This window comes from Palaemon carinicauda, chromosome 14 (genome assembly GCF_036898095.1).
Source record: "Palaemon carinicauda isolate YSFRI2023 chromosome 14, ASM3689809v2, whole genome shotgun sequence".
NCBI classification, from domain to species: Eukaryota; Metazoa; Arthropoda; class Malacostraca; order Decapoda; family Palaemonidae; genus Palaemon; species Palaemon carinicauda.
This window is the reverse complement of record NC_090738.1, coordinates 34,720,461-34,741,269: the sequence shown is the minus strand read 5'-3', so window position 1 is coordinate 34,741,269 and position 20,809 is coordinate 34,720,461. Positions and strand designations below refer to the sequence as shown.

General features: G+C 43.0%; 1 long non-coding RNA gene across 1 annotated transcript in view; it reads left to right on the top strand.

Moving 5' to 3' along the window:
• Nucleotides 1-20,553, top strand: part of LOC137653161 (uncharacterized) — a 67,891-nt gene extending 47,338 nt beyond the window's left edge. The window contains exons 2-3 of the long non-coding RNA XR_011046414.1: nucleotides 19,683-19,845; nucleotides 20,302-20,553. This is a non-coding gene — a long non-coding RNA (uncharacterized lncRNA). The remainder of the gene's footprint in view (nucleotides 1-19,682; nucleotides 19,846-20,301) is intronic.
• The last annotated feature ends 256 nt before the right edge of the window (nucleotides 20,554-20,809 follow it).

The window sequence follows — 20,809 nt, the reverse complement described above, 5'->3', positions numbered from 1 at the left end:
AGGGAGGGGTAGCTAGCTACCACTCCCCTACCCCCATGCTAAGTAGCGCGGGGGTAACACACCCTCGTTCAATTCCAATGGCTCGCCATTTCAGGTGCGCTAAAAGGTAAACCCAATGTAAATAGCTAAGGTTTGTATGGTTAGGAAAAATACAAATTATCTTCGAATTTGCCATATATTGTTAGTAGTACGACGTTCCCTGTATTTAGCTATAATGAATTCTAGCTATTTAGGCAAATTATACTAGTGAAGATAAGATTACACATGTAATATTTCCTCTTATGTTAAAACGTTTCGATAGTATACGTTAAGGCCTCGGTGATATAGCGTAACCAAGATCCCGACTCGGGTTAGGCTAGCCTAACGCGTTTTAGTATACAGTGAGCCCTTGTTTATCGCGGTAGATAGGTTCCAGACCCGACCGCGATAGGTGAAAATCCGCGAAGTAGGGACACCATATTTACGTATTTATTTAACATGTATATTCAGACTTTTAAAACCTTCCCTTGTACGTAGTACTGTTAACAAACTACCCTTTAATGTACAGAACACTTAATGCATGTACTACAGTACCCTAAACTAAAACAGGCACAAATATTAAAGGCAATTTTATATCATGCGTTTCCTAAACACGCCAAAAAGCACGATAAAAAATGGAAACCAATGTTTTGTTTACGTTTATCTCTGATCATAATGAAGAAACAAACGCATTTACACATCTGTGTATAGGTTAGTTTTTGTATCGATTATATTGATTATACAGTACTGTATGTTGATTTTGTTATTACCAATGTTTTACTTAATTTTTCTTAGGACTTCCAAATGAAATGTTTTTCTTTATGACGCCGCCGTCATAAAGTACGCTCCATCTTCGATCGTAATTTACAAACGAAGGCATTTAATGCGCATGATGAAAGTGATAAATAATTATATTACAGTAAAAGCTTTTAGAAAATATGTTATTACAAATATTATTTACCGTATCTATATAAAATCATACAGTACATACGTAGCAAAGCAGGAAAACAATTCACGAGAGAGAGAGAGAGAGAGAGAGAGAGAGAGAGAGAGAGAGAGTTGTTTTACGTACGTAAATGTAAATTTTAAACAAAAAAATATTATAGGTTATAACATGTATATTCAGACTTTTAAAACCTTCCCTTTAACTTAATGCATACTAAACTAAAACAGGCACAAATATTAAAATGTTAGAATATTGAAGTAAAACATGTATAAAAAAAATAAAGATTGTTACTGTACTCACCACGAAAGAAGTTGAAGAAAAACTTGAATGATGATGGCGATGAATTTGCTGCACAGTAGAAATGATGATGATGAAGCTGATGATGTCTTCTACTGTGCAGCCAATGATAGTATTTTACGTCTCTTCAGATGGAGATGTGTTTTCCTGGGACACCTCTTCAACTTCTTCCTGGGACACTTCTTCAATTTCTTCCGAAGGCGTAGTAGCAGGAGGAACTGACTCTTTTTTGCGGGCCTAGAAGAAATTTGTGATCGGAAGTTGCTGCCGCTGCTTCTTTTTTCGCTCGAAGAGCATCCTGTAGGGAGTCATGTCGTCATCGATCTTGTTGCAGAATTGCATAGAACGAACCATATCCTCGTCCCACTCTTGCGACATTTCTTTCAACTCCTTTGCGAGGTTGCAGAGCTTGGCAAGCCGTTCTAATGTTAAGCCCGTTTCTTCGACATTTTCTTGGGTCTCTTCCTGCGTTTCACTGTGTTCTTCACTGGCCGATTTCGTCAGGTCTTCTAGGTCTGCATCAGTTAGCGGCTGGGAATAGCAGTCCAACAACTCGTCGATGTCTTCAGTCGTCATGTCGCCAAACCCGTCACCTCCAATTATCGCAGCCAACTGCACAGATTTGCGTATTGCAGAGTGTTGAATCTCAGCAGGTGTAAATCCCTCGTCATCGTAAACAATCTGGGGCCACAACTTCTTCCAGCTCGCATTGACAGTAGCAGGTTTCATTTCTTGCAGTGCCTTTTGGATGTTCTGCAGGCACGTGGCTATTGTGTACTTCCGCCAGTACGCCTTCAAATTGAAAGTTTCATCCTCATCATCTTGGGCAGCATCCACACACGCAACGAGGTCCGCCAAGGTATTCTTCGTGTAGAGGGCCTTGAACGCCCTGATAACCCCCTGGTCCATCGGTTGAATTAATGACGTGGTGTTGGGTGGCAGGAATTCAACCTGAATGCCCTCATGCGACAGATCAGTTGCGTATCCACCAGCGTTATCCATAAGGAGAAGGATCTTAAATGGCAAGCCCTTCTCTACGAGATATTTTCTGACTTGCGGGATAAAACACTGGTGGAACCAGTTGGAGGTCAGCATCTTCGTAATCCATGCTTTTTGATTATGCATCCAGTACACGGGAAGGAGATTCTTATTTTTATTTTTCAAAGCGCGAGGATTTTTCGACATGTAAACAAGCCCCGGCTTTAGCAAAAATCCAGCAGCATTGCCACACATCACGAGGGTTACGCGATCTTTGAACGCTTTAAAGCCAGAGGGTTTGGCTTCTTCTTTAAACAGGAAAGTTTGCGACGGCATTCTCTTCCAAAACAAGCCGGTCTCATCCATATTAAATACTTGTTCCGGCTTGTATCCACCTTCAGCGATAATGTTCTTGAACGTCTCGTTCGCGTAAGTTTCAGCAGCGGTAGTGTCAGCGGAAGCAGCCTCGCCATGCAGGGAAACGCTTTTTAGGCCGAAGCGTTTCTGAATCTTCACGAACCATCCTTTGCTGGCTGAAAAACGTTGTTCTGAGGCTGGGAATCAGTGGATGTCCCTGGTTGAGGTTCATCTACATCATCTTCGTCTTCTTTAGCATGGTCGCCATCGTCGTCTTGAGGTTCCTTTGCCGCAAAATTCTCATACAAGCCCAAAGCCATGGTTCGGATGGTGTTCGTATCCAAGGCTATGTTCTTCTTCCGGCAGTCGGCAATCCAGACTGCTAAAGCACCTTCCATACGTACGATCGTTTTATTACGCGTGGTAACGACTCGCTTCGCTGATCTGCTAAAGGTGATGGCAGCCGTCTTTCTAATGTTCGCTTCGTCCTTCTTGATGTAGCGAACGGTGGATTCGTTCACTCCAAAATGGCAGGCTGCGGCCGCGTAACTTCTGCCTTCTTTTAACATATCGAGAAGTGTCACCTTCTCAGCAATCGTCATCATCTTTCTGTGGCGTTTAGGCTCACTACCAGCCTTAGTAGAAGCAGAACGCTTGGGAGCCATTGTACAGTAGGGGTTAAACAGAAAGTTCAACAAAAAGTTCAACTTAAAACAGTCACGCACAGCACAGATTAAAGTTCACAGTAACGTAGCAGCATCTACCCGGCGAGAGAGCGGCAAACAAAGTGGCCGCGAAAAGATGCTGCGGGTTGGAGAAGCGGTCAAAACACCAATCACAGGCTAGATTTCAAAACTTGGGATCTGATTCGTCATCTATCAGCACTTGAACCAATCACAGTCTGTCTTACATGCTAGGTAGTAGTTACCAATTCAAATACAAGGTACTACGTATACAGCTTTACGTACACTATTTTACGCTTGTTTTGTTGTAGGATATGTACGCTTATTTGAGATGTGATTTTTGCAACAAAGAATATTATTGGATGCAGTACTACGTACATATACATACAAAAGATTCATGGAAAAGATGCACATCCATTACATTTGTAGTAATAGCCATCAGCAGCCTTACACCATTCAAATACGGTATGACTGCATCTGATTTGCGTTTCATGTTCGATTTAATTTTACTACGTACTGTATATTGAATTATCTTATGATCACATTCTCTTTTCGTGTTTTATTTCTTTCTGTACTGAATTACATGTCATATGTAATGCAATGAACCATCAGTAAGAGCAGATATTACTAATTACAGTATTAATGGAATTAAAGAAATACGTATTTGGGGTCTTCATATATCGCGGTATTTTTGAAATTTCCGGAAAATCCGCGATATATGTATATACATGCGTTATGAAAAAAATCTGCGAAGTGGTGAATCCGGGATAGTCGAACCGCGAAGTAGCGAGGGCTCACTGTACAGTACTTTAGTAACGTTATCCCTGTTTATCCTCGTATCGTTTTATTAATTCAATCGGAGATAGAACATCTCTTAGAATTACTATCATAATTTGATACTCGTCTCTTTTAGAGATATAAGGATAAACCCTTCAATCCCTCTGAGTGCCGCTATAAGGCGGCAACCCTATCTCTCGTCTTGCCATAGAGTAGTGTACTCCGGCTTGACTGAGGTTCTGTTTCTGTCCATCCTCTTTGCCGGTGAGTATCCCAGCTTTGAAATACGACAGTAACTCGGAGTATATTCTGTCTTGTTGCCGGCATCACTACTGATGGAGGATTAGTCATTCCCCTGCCGGTTACACCGTTGCTGGCATAGGAAGCCCGGCTTCCCAGGTCCACAACCGAAAGTGGTAGTACGATTGCCACCACCTTTCTCCCTTGCGGACTAGAAGACAAGTCTTATCCGGTAATGTCAGGCTAAGGAATCGTTATTCCTCTGTTGTCAAAGACGGCACCGGCACGGAAACTATGTTTCCTTGATTTGCAGCCGAAAGCAGGAGGCATACCTGCCGCCTTCTTTCTATGCAAAATATAAGACCCTTTCCCTTCCCCCTTCTGTCCTTTAGTGACACTAAGCCGTCACGACCCCTATGGCCGGTATACTACAATCACCCCGCTTGTCGGGCTTATTACGATGCCGGCCGGGCTCCCACAAAGGCGGCTAGATTGCCGCTTCGACCTTTCCTCTAACGGAAGCAAGGCTCCGGGAAAGGTTAAGGCGGCCATGACAGCTGCCGGTCGGAGATCCATTACATCTTTGAGTATTCTTCAGTCCTTCCTTGGACTGCCATCTACAAACCCTTTGGCCGGCAGTACAGCCGGCAACAGATATTGTGGCTGGATGGAAGCTAGAATTATTACATTCTCTCCCCTTCCATTTGAATCCTCATTCTGGAAAGAAGGCAGTAGTCCCTACAACCCTAATTATTATACTAAACTATAATAATACGGTAGTCCTCTCCATTCTTTCTCTCTCTCTATTGGCTAGTGCCGCCAGGTACTAGCCTAGCACGGTAGCATACCGGCAGAACTACAATATAGATTATACAGTAGCCAGTATTCCTACAGTATGGCAAATACAGCAGCTAAAAAACTTCAGTGTATAACATACAGTAGTATGAATTTCCAACATACTCTGTGTATCCTTTAACAGTCCATTGTTGAGACTGCTAAACAAATGTTGAGGTAAGCATTCCTTCAACATTCTGATGTATCCTAGATCATCAGAACACAAGATTTTACCCTACAGTATTAATATTTCACTTGTGGGAGAGTTAGTGCTAGTATGCACTGACTCCGGCTCTAAGTACTAGAGCTATCTCACCCTATATTTCCCTAATAAGGAAATTTTAAAATATTAATATTGAGGGAGGTCACAGCAGTTGCCTGGACAGGAAACACAGATATATGTCTTTCCTATTTCCTTTCTAGCTTACTATCCTAAGCTATAATTATAATAGTAAGAATTACTATTAATGCATGTGAAGATTTATGAGTTGGATAAATTACCCCATACAGTACTCATTTTACTCTTTCTTTCCTTACAGGAGGAGGCCAAGGTGAAGTGTGCAGTCATGTACTGCAACCACAAAAGTAGGAACTTTTGTGGCCACAAGATGTACAGGACTCATGCCCCCTGCTCCATCGCAACTGAAACCCTGAGGTATTGGGACCCAAAGGGTTGCACCGTCTGCTCGGCCTTGATGTCCGAGGGTTTCGGTGATCCTAAGATGTTGGAGTCTAGGGATACTGCGAGGGAAACGCTTTGAAAGTGGGTAAGAGGGTTCTAGAAGAACTCTCCGGGACCTTACCTACCTAGCGAAACGATCAGAAGCCTTCTGTTCCCTAAGGCAACATCCGACGCGGTTGTGCCTCAGGTACTGGTCAAGCCTCCCTGCATACAACTGTCGATAGAGACTGACATTAATAAGGCTTTGGAAGGCATGGACATCCATCAGGAAAGGATGTCAGAGGTGTCATCGGATACCGAAAAGTATCTCCTTCAAGAAGATCCTGAAGTAGAGGTGGCCCAGCCACTGAGGAGGAAGAAGAATCCGGATCGACAGAGACGGAAGACCCTCTACTGTCTGTGATGGCATATCAACCTGTGCCGTCAACCTCTTCGGCCTCAACCCCTCAACCAGAACCGCTGTTTCCCAAGAGCGAAGCGTTCATGGCGCAGATCCAGCTGATGATGGAAACTATGCGCAAGGAACAGCAAGAGATGAGAAAGGAAGTCAGGGAAGTACGCCGCGCGGCCTCTTCTCGCGGCTCCCACAAGTGGCCCAGAGTCTCTGACTTACCCCAATGCTCCGAAACCAACCCCTGGAGGTATGCGGAGTTCATGCCCATGATGAATGGGAAACTCTACGTCTCGGAGAAGATGCGGGTCATACCCCTCGACGATCTCCAATTCTGGCGGAACTTTGCGGCTTACCCGGAGTGCTTCATCAGGTTGAAGAACGAACCTGCGTATAAAAAAGAGACGGAACCTAAGGAGGTCATGGTCTTTGATCATGACAAGGCACATTCTCTCTTGACGAGTAGCCTGAAGAAAGCAGGATACACGAACTCAAAGGTTTCTGCTTTGAGCATGAGGCACCCTACCTCCCTTGGTCCTTCCTCCCGAGCTTTTTCCTTGACATTTAAAGCTCTCCACTGCATACTAAAAGCAGTTGATGCGAGCAAACCATGCCCTATACTAGAGGAGTATAGACCATTGTCTCTAGCCCTGCCTACGGGCGAAAAGGACTGGAATGAGGTCCATCTAACCTTCTCGATCTCGAAATTAGATCCAGACATCGCAGGACAGCAGTTCAACGAGAACCTGCCGAAGTTGTCGGACTTTCTTCTGGAAAGAGAACAAGAGACAAAAGAGAGACTACCCACCTCTCTGCCTCTCCAGAACTGCATGGAGATGTGTGCAGGCTTTTCAAGTACCCAAGATATGTACACGGTCCTAGCCAAGATGCACATGGCTACACTAGTTAAGGACATGTGCGCTTTCGTGAAGGCCAGGAGGGCCTGTAGAGAGTACGTGTTTGCCAATGCAATGATCAAGCACGAGTACAGGAAGCTGATCACTTCGTGTATCTGGGGCAAGGACCTCTTCCCAAAGGAAGTAGTCCAAGAGGTAGTTTCTAAAGCCGCCACGGAGAATAGGAACCTTCTCCAAAAGTGGGGCATGTCTTCCAAAAGGAAATCATTCTCTGATGCTGGTCCCCAACCCAAGAACAGGAAGACGAAGAAGCAACGAGTGCCTCATAGACCTGCGCAACAAAAAGGTCATAAGGAAAGCAAAGTCCATCAAATTCCAGGGAACGCTAATTTGTGTTCCCAAGAAAGACTCTTACAAACTCAGAGTCATTCTAGACTTGTCTCCACTCAACAAGTTCATCGAGAACAAGTTCCGGATGTTAACCTTACAACACATAAGGACCTTGTCACCGATAGGGGCATACACAGTCTCAATAGACCTAGCAGATGCTTACTGGCACCTTCCAGTCAGCCGCCCCCTCTCCTCCTACCTAGGATTCAAGTTACAGAAGACAAAGTATGTCTTCACAGCCATGCCCTTCGGACTAAACATAGCCCCAAGGATATTCACAAAACTTGCAGACACAGTCGTACAACAGCTACACTTAGAAGGCATTCAGGTAGCAATATACCTGGACGACTGGCTGGTGTGGGTAGCATCCAAGACTGCTTGTCGGCAGGCAACCACGAAGGTGATCCAGTTCCTGGATCATCTGGGGTTCAAGATCAACTACAAGAAGTCTCGCCTCTCTCCAGCTCAAGAGTTTCAATGGTTGGGAATCCATTGGAACTTGCAGTCACACCGCCTCTCCATTCCACCGAAGAAGAGGAGAGAGATTGCGTTTTCTGTCAAGAGACTACTACTGAAATCCAACAACATTTCAAAATGCCAACAGGAAAGAGTACTGGGCTCTCTCCAGTTCGCAGCAGTAACAGACCCAGTGCTGGGAGCACAACTAAAGGATGCGTCAGGATTCTGGAGAAGATACGCATCAAACGCTTGAAGAGATTAACAGAGATCGACACCGACCTTGTTGCGAATGCTTCTGAGGCCGTGGTCGAAGGTCAAGAGCCTAGCAAGGACAATTCCCTTACAACCACCTCAACCGTCAGTAGTCATCCACACGGATGCCTCACCGGAAGGATGGGGAGGTCATTCCCATCAAAGGAAAGTACAAGGGAACTGGTCACACCAGTTCAAGACCTTTCACATCAACATTTTAGAGCCATGGCAGTCTTCCTAACATTCAAGAAACTATCCCCTCACAGATCAGCCCACGTCAAGTTGGTCTTGGACAGCGAGGTGATAGTGAAATGTCTGAACCGACAAGGTTCGAGATTGCCCTACATCAATCACATGAAGTTGGCCATCTTTCGCTTGGCAAGAAAGAAAAGATGGCACTTATCAGCAGTTCATCTACAAGGGTTCTGCAATGTGTCGGCGGACGCTCTATCCAGGCGAAAGCCGATAGAGTCAGAATGGTCCCTAGACGCAGACTCATTCTCCTTTATCTTGGAAAAAGTCCCAGAACTGCAGATCGACCTCTTCGCAACGAGCGACAACAAGAAACTACCTCGATATGTAGCCCCATAGGAGGACCCTCGGGCAGAAGCAATGGACGCCATGTCCCTCGATTGGAACAGATGGAATCATATCTATCTGTTCCCCCCAACAAATCTCCTGCTGAAGGTCCTCAACAAGCTAAGATCCATCAAAGGGACAGCAGCAGTAGTGGCCCCCAAATGACCCAAGAGCAATTGGTTCCCTTTAGTGATAGAACTGAGGCTGAGGCTGCTTCCTCTACCGAACCCAATTCTATCCCAACTGGTTCAGAAGTCGACTGTCTATGCTTCATCATTGAGAACGCAAAACCTGCATCTCATGATTTTCTCGCCTTAGCAGCCAAGAAAAGGCTCGGGATCTCAAAAGACAACATCGACTTTATAGAAGAATACAAGACAAAGTCAACCAGAAGACAATATGAATCGTCTTGGAAGAAGTGGGTCTCATTTATCAAAGCAAACAGGCCGGCAGAAATCTCGATAGATTTCTGTCTGTCCTTCATTCACCTTCATGAGCAAGACCTAGCCTCCACCACGATAACTACGTGTAAGTCAGCTTTGACTAGACCTCTTCTCTACGCCTTTCAGGTGGACCTGTCGAACGAAATCTTCAATAAGATTCCCAAAGCATGCGCTAGACTTAAACCAGCAACCCCTCCAAAGCCCATATCATGGTCCTTGGACAAAGTCTTACACTACGCTTCGAACGTGAACAACGAAGATTGTTCCCTAAAGGATCTAACAAAGAAAGTGATATTCTTGTTCGCTATTGTAGGTACATGAAAAGACACATTTCACATGTAGCAGTATTGTCATGATTATTATTATTGTATGTATCATTTACTGTATTATCATGATTACCATTATTGTACGTATTATTAACTGTATTATGTACTTTCAACCATTATTTCAGATGTTGCATATCATTAGATTAATTCCTGTAATGTTATTGATATGATATGGCAACATTGAGTCAGCATTGGCAACACTTATCTGTTGTGTTCCCATGATGCAGTCTGTTCATCTTCGTCCCCTTAGCTGATAAGTTATCTTTCCTCGTGTCCCACGTATCTTGTGTATTTACTCTAATAGACATTGAGAACCTACTTTTTTCAACATTAAACTTACCCGGTGATCATATAGCTGTCAGCTCTGCTGCCCGACAGAAAAACCTACTGGCGGAATATGCCAGCGATCGCTATACAGGTGGGGGTGTACATCAACAGCGCCATCTGTCAAGTAGGTACTCAAGTACTCGATGTCAACACAGAACCAATTTTCTCTCTGTCGTGCCACTGGCAAGACCTACTAAATACGCTGTTACTAACTGGATTTGTTTTCACAACTATTTGGTGAAGTACACTATTCCAGTTTTGAGCTTTCGCTGTGCAGGGGTTTTATCTTCATTTCAAAACTTGAACTCGTTTTGGATAGTTTTAATTATGGTGACAAAGAGAGTATGGACTCTCTTTCACTTTTAAATGGCCGACCCTTCCCTTAGACGGAAGTGTGTTTAGGTTTTTAGTAATTTTGCTTAACACGTTATAGATCTATATTTTATATCTCTCCGCCTTTATTAGGCCTCTTCGATTAACTTTCCTTTTATTATAAACATATAAAAATAAATTTTTATGTTTTGTTTATATGCGACCTTTCCTGATAGTAGGCGGTCCTAACTTGGAACCGAAGTTAATCAACGTTGAGCCCGTTATATCGTATTTTACCTTTAAAGAATTTAAAACTTTTTAAATTTAATGTTTTATGAAAGAATTTCTCTGATAGTCTCGTACTGTTTTCAAAGATGAACTAACGTTTAGTTTTTAGTCTACGCAGTTGTTGGCGTTCAGGACGTTCAACATGCGCTCTATCGTTACGATAGAGAGAGAGTGTATCACGGTTTCACTTTGCAGTAAGAGTAAACCGATTCTAGCGTTTCGTTCATTCTTTCTTAGCTTAAATGGTTTAAATTCTAAATTAAAGGAACTTTTTATTTGGAAAACCTTTCAGTTTTTTTTTTTTTTTTTCTTTAGCAAATATCATGTTTTGACGATATATAATTGGGCTCTTCTCTCAGGTGCGAAATCTAGAGAGAAAGAGAGAGATAGAGACGGAGGGAGAGAGAGGAGAAAAAAAAAAACGTTTCGTTCAAGCGGGTAACGTTGTTCTCGTTTTACTCTCCTCCCTAGTCGCTGTAGGGGAAGAAGGTAAAACGTTTCTAGGGTTTTATTCTTGTTCCCAGGCTATGTGCGGTGAGAGATTGTAAACGTAGTTTATTTGATCTAGTGTTTAGTCTCTTTCCCAGCCACTGAATTCTTTATCTTTATATATGTTTTCTGTTGCATTATACGACTGTTTTCGCAATTACTACCTTTTAATGAAGGGTAGGATTGCGTGTTTCAGGTAGAAATCAGTAAAAGTTTCGATTTCAGTGAAATAAGTGCAAAACAGAAAATCAAAGTGATAAAGTGATATGCGCAAAGTGTTACAGTGTTGCGTCCGAGGGTTCGTCTGTTCGTGCCTGTCGTTCACCTAGTCCGGGACCTCTTGCAAGCTCCCAAGCCCAGGGGAGAAGTAATGTCGAACGACTTATTGGTTCGTCAGGCCTTGATCAACGAACAGACGTTTTTCCCTCCGTGGTTTCGGGCGTATCTACCCAAGATCGCCCCACCCACACAAAGACGAGAGAGCCCATTTACTTCTCGTCTGCGGAAGAGGTTTCTCGTAAGAAACCTTGGACCAAGGTCTCGCAGCTTATTAAGTGCAAGTCGGTCCCTTCCGCGCAAGTCCAACGGCCCAGGTGTAGCCACTGGGTCAGTTCGGACTCGCTGCAGTCATCCGACGACTGCACACCTCCCAAGAGAGGCAAGGTGGTACCGCAACAGGCAGTAACTCCGTCTGTTGCCGCACCTGCTGTTTTAGACCCTCAGTCACAACGGACAGTAGCTCCGTCTGTTGCCGCTTTTGTAGACCCTAAGTGGTCTTTACTGCAGTCTATACAGACTCAGTTAGCTGCGGTTATGCAGGAGTTTCGTGCGGAGAAGGTTAACGCTGCACCCGTTAGCCTACAACCTGCCACGGTTGTGCGCCCAGCTCACGCTGAGGCTGCCTGCTCCCACACTCCGACTGCGGAGAAGGTTGACGATGCACCCGTTTGCCTACAACCTGCCACGGTTGTGCGCCCAGCAGACGCTGCAGCTGCCTGCTCCCACACTCTGGCTATGAGAGCTCCTCCACCCATGCTCAGTCGACCCTGCCAGACGCATGCTGACTCCCACAGTCGCACGGAGCACTCCGTTGACGTGCGTGTGCTACCACAACAACAGGAGGGTGGAGTTAAGCTGCCGTGTTTTGACACGGTGCGTCAGCCTCCGCAACCCACTGTGGTTACCGCCACTCGCCCGCAGCAGACTAGTCAGTCAGGAGTTGAGGCTTCCCCACACAGCTTTGGTTGTTGCCAGCTCACAGACTGTCAAGCAGTTACATAACGTTGCCTTCTGGTCTGCTACTTATGCACCAGTGCTGTATGTCCTCTTGTAACTGCTGCTCCTCGTTCGCCTCACGTCAGAACTTACACTAGGCCTAGCTACTTCGAAACCGTTGTTGTTAAGCTAGTGCTCTTTCGCTCTCCTAGAGAGCGTTACGTCGGCTAGGCGACTGGTTTTTGCACCAGGAGGAGTTTTAGGGATACAGCCTTTTGATTTCCCTTCTTTTTATCTGGCTTATAGAGCGAGAGTCTGATAGGACACGAGAGAAGTTCTCAGCTTGGGAGTTCATGCCTCTGCCCAGGTAGACTTCTCAATTCTGGTAGACTCGGCCAGGCGCATAGCCAGGAGACGCTCCAGTTGTTTACAGGTCAACTTCTCAACTTTTGTCGAGCCTTTGAAGTTTTGCTGTACTATTATGTCACACATAACAAGGCTTCCAGGGATGGTAAATGGCTCCGCTTCAGTCGCTAACCCCGTCTGTTGCCACACCTGCTCCCGTAGACCCTAATGGGCTTTGCTGCAAGACATGCAGTCCAAGCTTGTGTCCTTGATAGAGGACTTAATACGGAGAAGAACCTTCTGGCCAACAACCTTCCTACCGGTTGGTTGTGCACCCTGTTGACGCTGAGGTATCTTACTCGCGTCCGCCAGTTGAGGTGGTTCCTCCACCGATGCGACCCAGTGTGGGTTGCCAGTCGCACGTTGACGTTAAGCGACGCTCGGAGGTGGTTGTTGACATTCAGTGTGTCACTAGGAAGACGTTCAACAACCAGCAGAGGTGACTTGTTGTGACGCAGTGCGTCAACCTCAGCAACCCGGTAGGGTGTTGACTGCACAACCCAGACAGTCTAGACAGTTTCGAGTTGACGCTGTACTTCCTCGCGTCCCCATGGTTGACAGTTCACAGACTGTGCAGCAGTACCATGATATTGTGTCCGGCTCCGTCACGCATCCACCAGTGCGACCGGATTCAGCGAGTCAGACGTTGCCCACTCCGTTGCCGTTTCCTCATCAGTTTTGGATGAGGAACCCTCTGATGAGGACGTTGCTGAACAAGACGATCAACCCCCAGCCCTGCTATCCATCCAGAAGATGCTGAAGAAGGAACGCTGCCCTGTCAGGCTGTGGATGAGTCTGGTAAGGACACTGTCATCCGTGGTTCAATTTGTGTCACTAGGAAGACTACACCTCCGTCCTCTTCTATACCATCTAGCTTTTCACTGGAAAAAGGACAAGACGCTAGAAGCGGTCTCGATCCCGGTTTCCGGAAAGATAAAGTCTGGTCTGACTTGGTGAAAGGACTTTTTCAACCTTAGAAAGGGTCTTCCCCTGACTGTTCAGACTCCCAACCACGTTCTCTTCTCGGACGTATCGGACGTAGGCTGGGGTGCGACATTAGACGGTAGGGAATGCTCGGGATTATGGAACTCGAGTCAAAGTACAATGCATTTCAACTGCAAGAAGCTACTGGCAGTACGTCTGACCTGGAAAAGCTTCAGGTCTCTCCTTCAAGGCAAAGTGGTGGAGGTGAACTCGGACAACACACGGCTTTGACGTACATCTCCAAGCAAGGAGGGACCTACTCTCTGACATGGTACGAGATCGCAAGGGACCTCCTCACCTGGTCAACAGGTCTAGACTTTTCACTAGTAACGAGGTTCATCCAAGGCAACTTGAATGTCATAGCAGATTGTCTCAGTCGGAAGGGACAAATAATTCCAACAGAATGGACCCTCCACAAGGATGTATGCAAGAGACTTTGGGCCACCTGGGGCCAGCCAACCATAGATCTCTTCGCAACCTCGATGACCAAGAGGCTCCCAATACTTTGCTCACCTATCCCGGACCCAGCAGTAGTTCATATAGATGCCTTTCTACTAGATTGGTCACATCTAGATCTATACGCATTCCCTCCGTTCAAGATTGTCAACAAGGTACTGCAGAAGTTCGCCTCTCACGAAGGGACAAGGTTGACGCTAGTTGCTTCCCTCTGGCCCGCGAGAGAATGACTCACCGAGGTACTTCGATGGCTAGTAGACATTCCCAGAACACTTCCCCTAAGGGTGGACCTTCTACGTCAGCCACGCGTAAAGAAGGTACACCAAGGCCTCCATGCTCTTCGTCTGACTGCCTTCAGACTATCGAAAGACTCTTGAGAGCTAGAGGCTTTTCGAAGGAGGCAACCAGAGTGTTTGCTAGAGCAAGGAGAACATCCACCCTTAGAATCTACCAATCGAAGTCGGAAATCTTCCGAAACTGGTGCAAGTCAGTATCCGTATCCTCGACCAGTACCTCTGTAACTCAAATAGCTGACTTTCTCTTATATCTGAGGAAAGAACGATCTCTTTCAGCTCCCACTATCAAGGGTTACAGAAGCATGTTGGCATCAGTCTTCCGTCACAGAGGCTTAGATCTTTCCAACAATAAAGATCTACAGGACCTCCTTAAGTCTTTTGAGACCACGAAGGAGCGTCGTTTGGTTACACCTGGTTGGAATTTAGACGTGGTACTAAGATTCCTTATGTCAGACAGGTTCGAACCGCTACAATCAGCCTCCCTGAAAGATCTCACCTTTAAGACTCTTTTCCTGATATGCTTAACCACAGCTAAAAGAGTCAGTGAGATTCATGCCTTCAACAAGAACATCGGATTCTCATCCGAAACGGCTACATGTTCTACAACTTGGTTTTCTAGCCAAACACGAGCTGCCTTCTCGGCCTTGACCAATATCGTTCGATATTCCAAACTTATCGTATGGTTGGAAATGAACTAGAAAGAGTATTATGTCCTGTAAGAGCTCTTAAGTTCTATTTAAAAACCTTTACGAGGCCCGTCTGAAGCTTTATGGTGTTCGGTTAAGAATCCATCTTTGCCTATGTCAGAGAATGGTTTATCCTATTTTATCAGACTGTTAATACGAGAAGCTCATTCCCATCTGAATGAGGAAGACCAAGCTTTGCTGAAGGTAAGGACACACGAAGTTAGAGCTGTCGCAACTTCCGTGGCCTTTAAACAAAATAGATCTCTGCAAAGTATATTCGACGCAACCTATTGGAAAAGCAAATCAGTGTTCGCGTCTTTTATCTTAAGAATGTCCAGTCTCTTTACGAGAACTGCTACACTCTGGGACCATTCGTAGCAACGAGTGCAGTAGTGGTGAGGGCTCGACCACTACAATTCCCTAATTCCATAACCTTTTTAATCTTTCTCTTGAAATGTTTTATTATTGTTTTTGGGTTGTCCGGAAGGCTAAGAAGCCTTTCGCATCCTACTTGATTTGGCGGGTGGTCAAAGTCATTTCTTGAGAAGCGCCTAGATTAGAGGTTTTGATGAGGACCTTTAGTATGGGTTGCAACCCTTCATACTTCAGCTCCTAGGAGTCGCTCAGCATCCTATGAGGATCGCGAGGCTCAGTAAGGAAGACGTACTTAAAAAGGCAGAGTAATTGTTCAAGTCGACTTCCTTACCAGGTACTTATTTATTTTATGTTTGTTATTTTGAATAACTGCTAAAATGAAATACGGAATACTTAGCTCATAATAATGTCAACATGTAATGCTGGTCTCTACCCACCCCCCTGGGTGTGAATCAGCTATATGATCATCGGGTAAGTTTAATGTTGAAAAATGTTATTTTCATTAGTAAAATAAATTTTTGAATATACTTACCCGGTGATCATAAATTAAAGGACCCACCCTTCCTCCCCAATAGAGACCCAGTGGACAGAGGAGAAAATTGGTTCTGTGTTGACATCGAGTACTTGAGTACCTACTTGACAGATGGCGCTGTTGATGTACACCCCCACCTGTATAGCGATCGCTGGCGTATTCCGCCCGTAGGTTTTTCTGTCGGGCAGCAGAGCTGACAGCTATATGATCACCGGGTAAGTATATTCAAAAATTTATTTTACTAATGAAAATAACATTTTAAGTTGTATCCTTGCTCCACCAATTAAGGTTAAGGAAGTTACCAACACGTACAGTACAGCTATAGTCTCAGGGGCTAGAGTTAGTGAAATAGTGGCCCTATCTAGAAACGAGGGCCATATTCAGTTCACAGAAGAGGGAGAACTGAATTTTTTTCCCGATCCTACCTTTCTCGCCAAAAACGAGCTTCCCACCTAGAGGTGGGGTCCTTGGAGAATCTGCCCTCTGAAGGAAGATGTCTCTCTATGTCCAGTAGAGTGTCTTAAGGTCTATCTTCGAAGAACTTTAGACTTCAAGGAAGGACAGCTCTTCATAGGCAAAACCTCAGGATCAAACTTATCCCTAAAACAACTGAGGGCAAAACTCACCTACTTTATTTGCAGAGCGGATCCTGACAGTACACCCGCAGGTTTCGATCCGAAGAAAATGGCTTCCTCACTGAACTTCTTTCAGCATATGGACTTTGATAGACCGCGCTCATATACGGGGTGGAAATCCTCTAGAGTCTTTTATAAACATTACGCGAAGCAACTGCATGAAATAAAACACTTTGTGGTGGCGTCAGGAAGTGTTATAAAACCTGTCGTCTAGTGCTGCGATGGACAGTGAACTGTTTGGGACTTAACAGTGTAAAGGGTGAACAGGTATTAGCATCTTTGAGTGTAATAACTTTTAATGAGAATCACTCTGGTGATTCTTGAACTGTTCTATATAGGTATAGAATCTAACCAATAACGTGTGAACATTCATACACAGTGTTAAAACATATCCAACATCTAAGTGAAATCAATTTGATAATTTCACAATAATGAGTGGCACCTGAGTTTTACTAATATACTGTATATTTCTTTCCTTACAGGTTACAAATATATATATTTATTGATGTTGATTATGTAAAAGATTTTATTTATGATACATTCATTGTTGTATTTATTTTTGTCTATACAAATAAATACATGAAATGTATTTGTGTCTTATTTGCCCTACATGAAACCGAATAAATTTTCCAGAGTCTTTTATTTTCCTAGAAATAAAAATACTTGATAATGTACAGTACCTTTTAAGAACCTGGTAATAACTAAAGTTCCACCTTGTTCCTACAAATACAACCTTGACGCTTTATAGTCAGTATCGACTTATTCCCTGCAGGGGGTAGGAAGCCCTAAGTTAGTTCCAAACTTAGTGGATATGACAAATAACGGTAATGTTCATATATACATTTGGTCTGGGAGACCATATAAGAATCTGAGTCAAGGTAAAGGCACTTATACAAACCCACAGATATAGTACTTTCAAGTAATTTTCTGGTAAACTTCCATCAGGACGACATGGCTGAGCCCAAAAACGAATTTTGAGCAAAGCGAAAAATCTATTTTTGGGTGATATAGCCATGACATCCTGATGGACCCTCCCTCCTTTCAAAAAAGGAGTATACATCTATGTAACAAGTCCCCACCCGAAACTACTCTATCTGCGGCTATCCATGCTTAATTGCAACAAGGAATAGTTCGCTGGGGTGGTACCGAGAGGGGATCCACTGGGTAACCTTGATAACGGCTCCCCTTCATTTTCGCCACTCTTCCCCCTCAAAGCGAAAACTCTATTCGGGGTGAAGATTGCTATGTGTCGTATCAAGAAATACGTCCCCTGATATTATGCGATATCCTTAAGAGTTATATCAAGGACACTCGTGCCAGGAGTTAGAATTCTGGAGACCTATGGTCAATTCTCTGGGAGTATCACTGTAGCCAAATATCCCTTAGAAAGCTGCCTAAAGGAACCTTCCATCAGGACGACATGGCCATATCACCCAAAAATAGATTTTTCGCTTTACTCAGTATCCGTTTTGTAGCGAGAAAGACTGTTGGTATAATTGAAGGTTGTTTGTTTACTATTTTTATTGGTAGCCAGTTTAGACCAGTAGTGAATGTCTTGGGAGAATGCTTTTTTTTTTTTTTTTATTGACTGCAGCAAGAGGTAGTTGTGCTTTGAATTTTGGATTTTAATATTTATTATATACCAGCTCTGGAAGTTATTTTATTTATTATCAGGCCATATTTCCTCCTTTGGAGGTCTTCCTTTGAATGCTGACTAATTGTTGCTGACCTGGATTATGTTTTAGGCCTTGATTTGATGTTTTATTATTACTTAACATACTATGTGTACGGCAATTACTCGTATTAAGTTCACGTAGTACACGTGTGTACATGTACTGTACGCGTACTGATATGTGTTTATTCATTAACAAAATACTTATCCTGTACTGTGATAAAAACTGAGTAAAAATAATATTAACCAGTACAGTGGGTTACTTAGTATGTTAGTCACCATTCATAGGCAATGGGCAGTGAGTTGGAGGGGTTGGTAGGTTAGGAGTTGACTCACCCTAGCACAGCAAGTATTTGCACATTTTCGCTATTCGCACATGTCTGTGTTACCTAACCCACGTAAAAAAGGTGGGGTGACTGTACTTTCAAGTAAAAATGAAGTCCATCAGTTTCCATCCAAGGCAGGTAAAGAATTATCGCACTAGATTGCCAGTTTCTATTGAAATTTTAAGCTGATCATATTTTCTTGGCTTAATTTATACAACCACTTGTGAATACATGGTTCTTCTCATAAAACATTTTATAAAAGCCAAGAGTAGGAATTTGTATCAGAAATGGTACATAACAGGCTGTTGTTAGTGTGAATGTTGCCTTTTCTAATTACTGTATGTGTAAATATATTCATGAATCACTGTCTAGACCACCTACGTAGGACACAATGGGTTGCCTGGGTGTTTTTACCAATTTCTTATAAGGGATTATCTCATTTTAATTTCTATTTATTTACTCATAGCCCTCATCATCAGTATACGGTACAGTACAGGGTATTCCTTGTGGCAAAAAAATCAACTTTGGCAAGGTTCTTTCATTCATAATAAGAAATACTTTAAGTACTGTACAGTATAGAGTCAAGAGATTAGGGTAATTTAGATTTTGCATAGTTTAGAATAATTATTTGTCTTTAATTATCATTATGCTCCATAGAAGACTTTTGAATGCAACTGGTAAGTGAAACAAAAAAAATCATAACTTTGTTACTACAGTAGTTTTCTTGTTAAGAACCCTCAACACTTTGAAACATTTATACAGTACAGTATAGAGGTAAGATTAAAACATTAAATGGCTTATTAATTGGTAAAGTTTGAGAACTGCTTAATCATTAGTTACTAATGTTTTTTCTCTTATTATTGAGTAGGTAATACAATTTTGTCATGGTAAAATTATCTTGAGAACCTCTGAGAAGTAGTGACTCATGTAAAATACAGCATCTGTAACTTATCAAGTTAACAGATCTCAGCTTATCAAACATCCTTACTTTTTGTCTTTATTATTACAGGTTTTTGTTTTATACTTTTGTACCTTTTAAGATATAAGTTTTACTGATAATTATTTCGAATTGAGTGATAAATGTGTAGTGCAGTTCAGTTTATATTAAAAAAGAATGGGAGTTATTTTTATTATGCATGGGCTATCTTAAATTTTGTGTCTTTCTTTATTTTCAGATTTTGTTACTAGTTAGAAGGCCAGACCCTTGAACCATCTTCTCGTACCGTGTGCTCTTGAAACTGCATATGTTGATAATCCAATCTACTCCATGAATCTGAACTGTTGTTCAGAGAACCACCATAAATGTTTTTGAATGGCTGATGAAAACATTATGACAAGGTAAGTCAATTATGTTGGCTGGATAGATGTTGGAGACCTGGGCTGCTGTATTAAAGGGTAAATTTCTTTGTGTCATTTTTGTTTTGTTGAATAGACGAATCTTTTAAAACTAATAGCATTACAGGATGAACAGGGGGTAAGTATTGAAATGTAGTTATTTGCATCTTTTAATTGTTATTTTTACCATTTCTTCTAAACCCCCTAGAGGTAAAAGTAATTAAGATAGTTAGTTGGAGGAAACACTTTTTGGACAGTAATTGCCTGTTAACAGTTTCCCAATATTGTCATTACATGTTTAATGTGTGTACTGTGTCCAAATCATTGTGGGTTGTAGCAAATAAACTTTGTTTTATGAGAAATGTAAGGTTTCAATTGGCAGACTCTCCTCATGACTATTTTGATAAATTCTGGTCACTTATGGCTGTGTAAAGCTACAGGAATTTTCCCCTTCCAAAGTGATCTCTGACTGTAGTATCTGTAAGATGTTCAGAGCAAGACTGGAGTATAAGAGAGAGACTAGAGAAGAGTCTTGGAAAGTTGTCGTCGTCTTGAGGGAAGATGGAGAACACGAGTCTGGAAAAAGAGGTGCCTGGAGTCATATACCCCTAAGTCCTCTCCGTCTTCCAGGTGGGTGGCCATACAACACTGAATGGATGCAGTCTATGGGATGCAATTTGGTCTTGTAATAAATTTGTATTTTTCTGTAAATAAAAGAAATAAATGCACTTTTAAGGTTTCTTTTCTCCTTATATAATTTAAGTGTACAGCACAGTTCACCATTAAGAGAGTTCAGCATATTAGGTCATGGTTTTAAATAATATGAAATAAATTTGTAAAATCTAACTACAGTAGTAAAATCTTACACTAGATTTTTATCATATGGAGCCACAAATTTACATTTTTACACTGAATTCTTTGTAAATTCTTCAAGGTAAATTTCAGCTCTTGGTCAAGAAAGGACCTC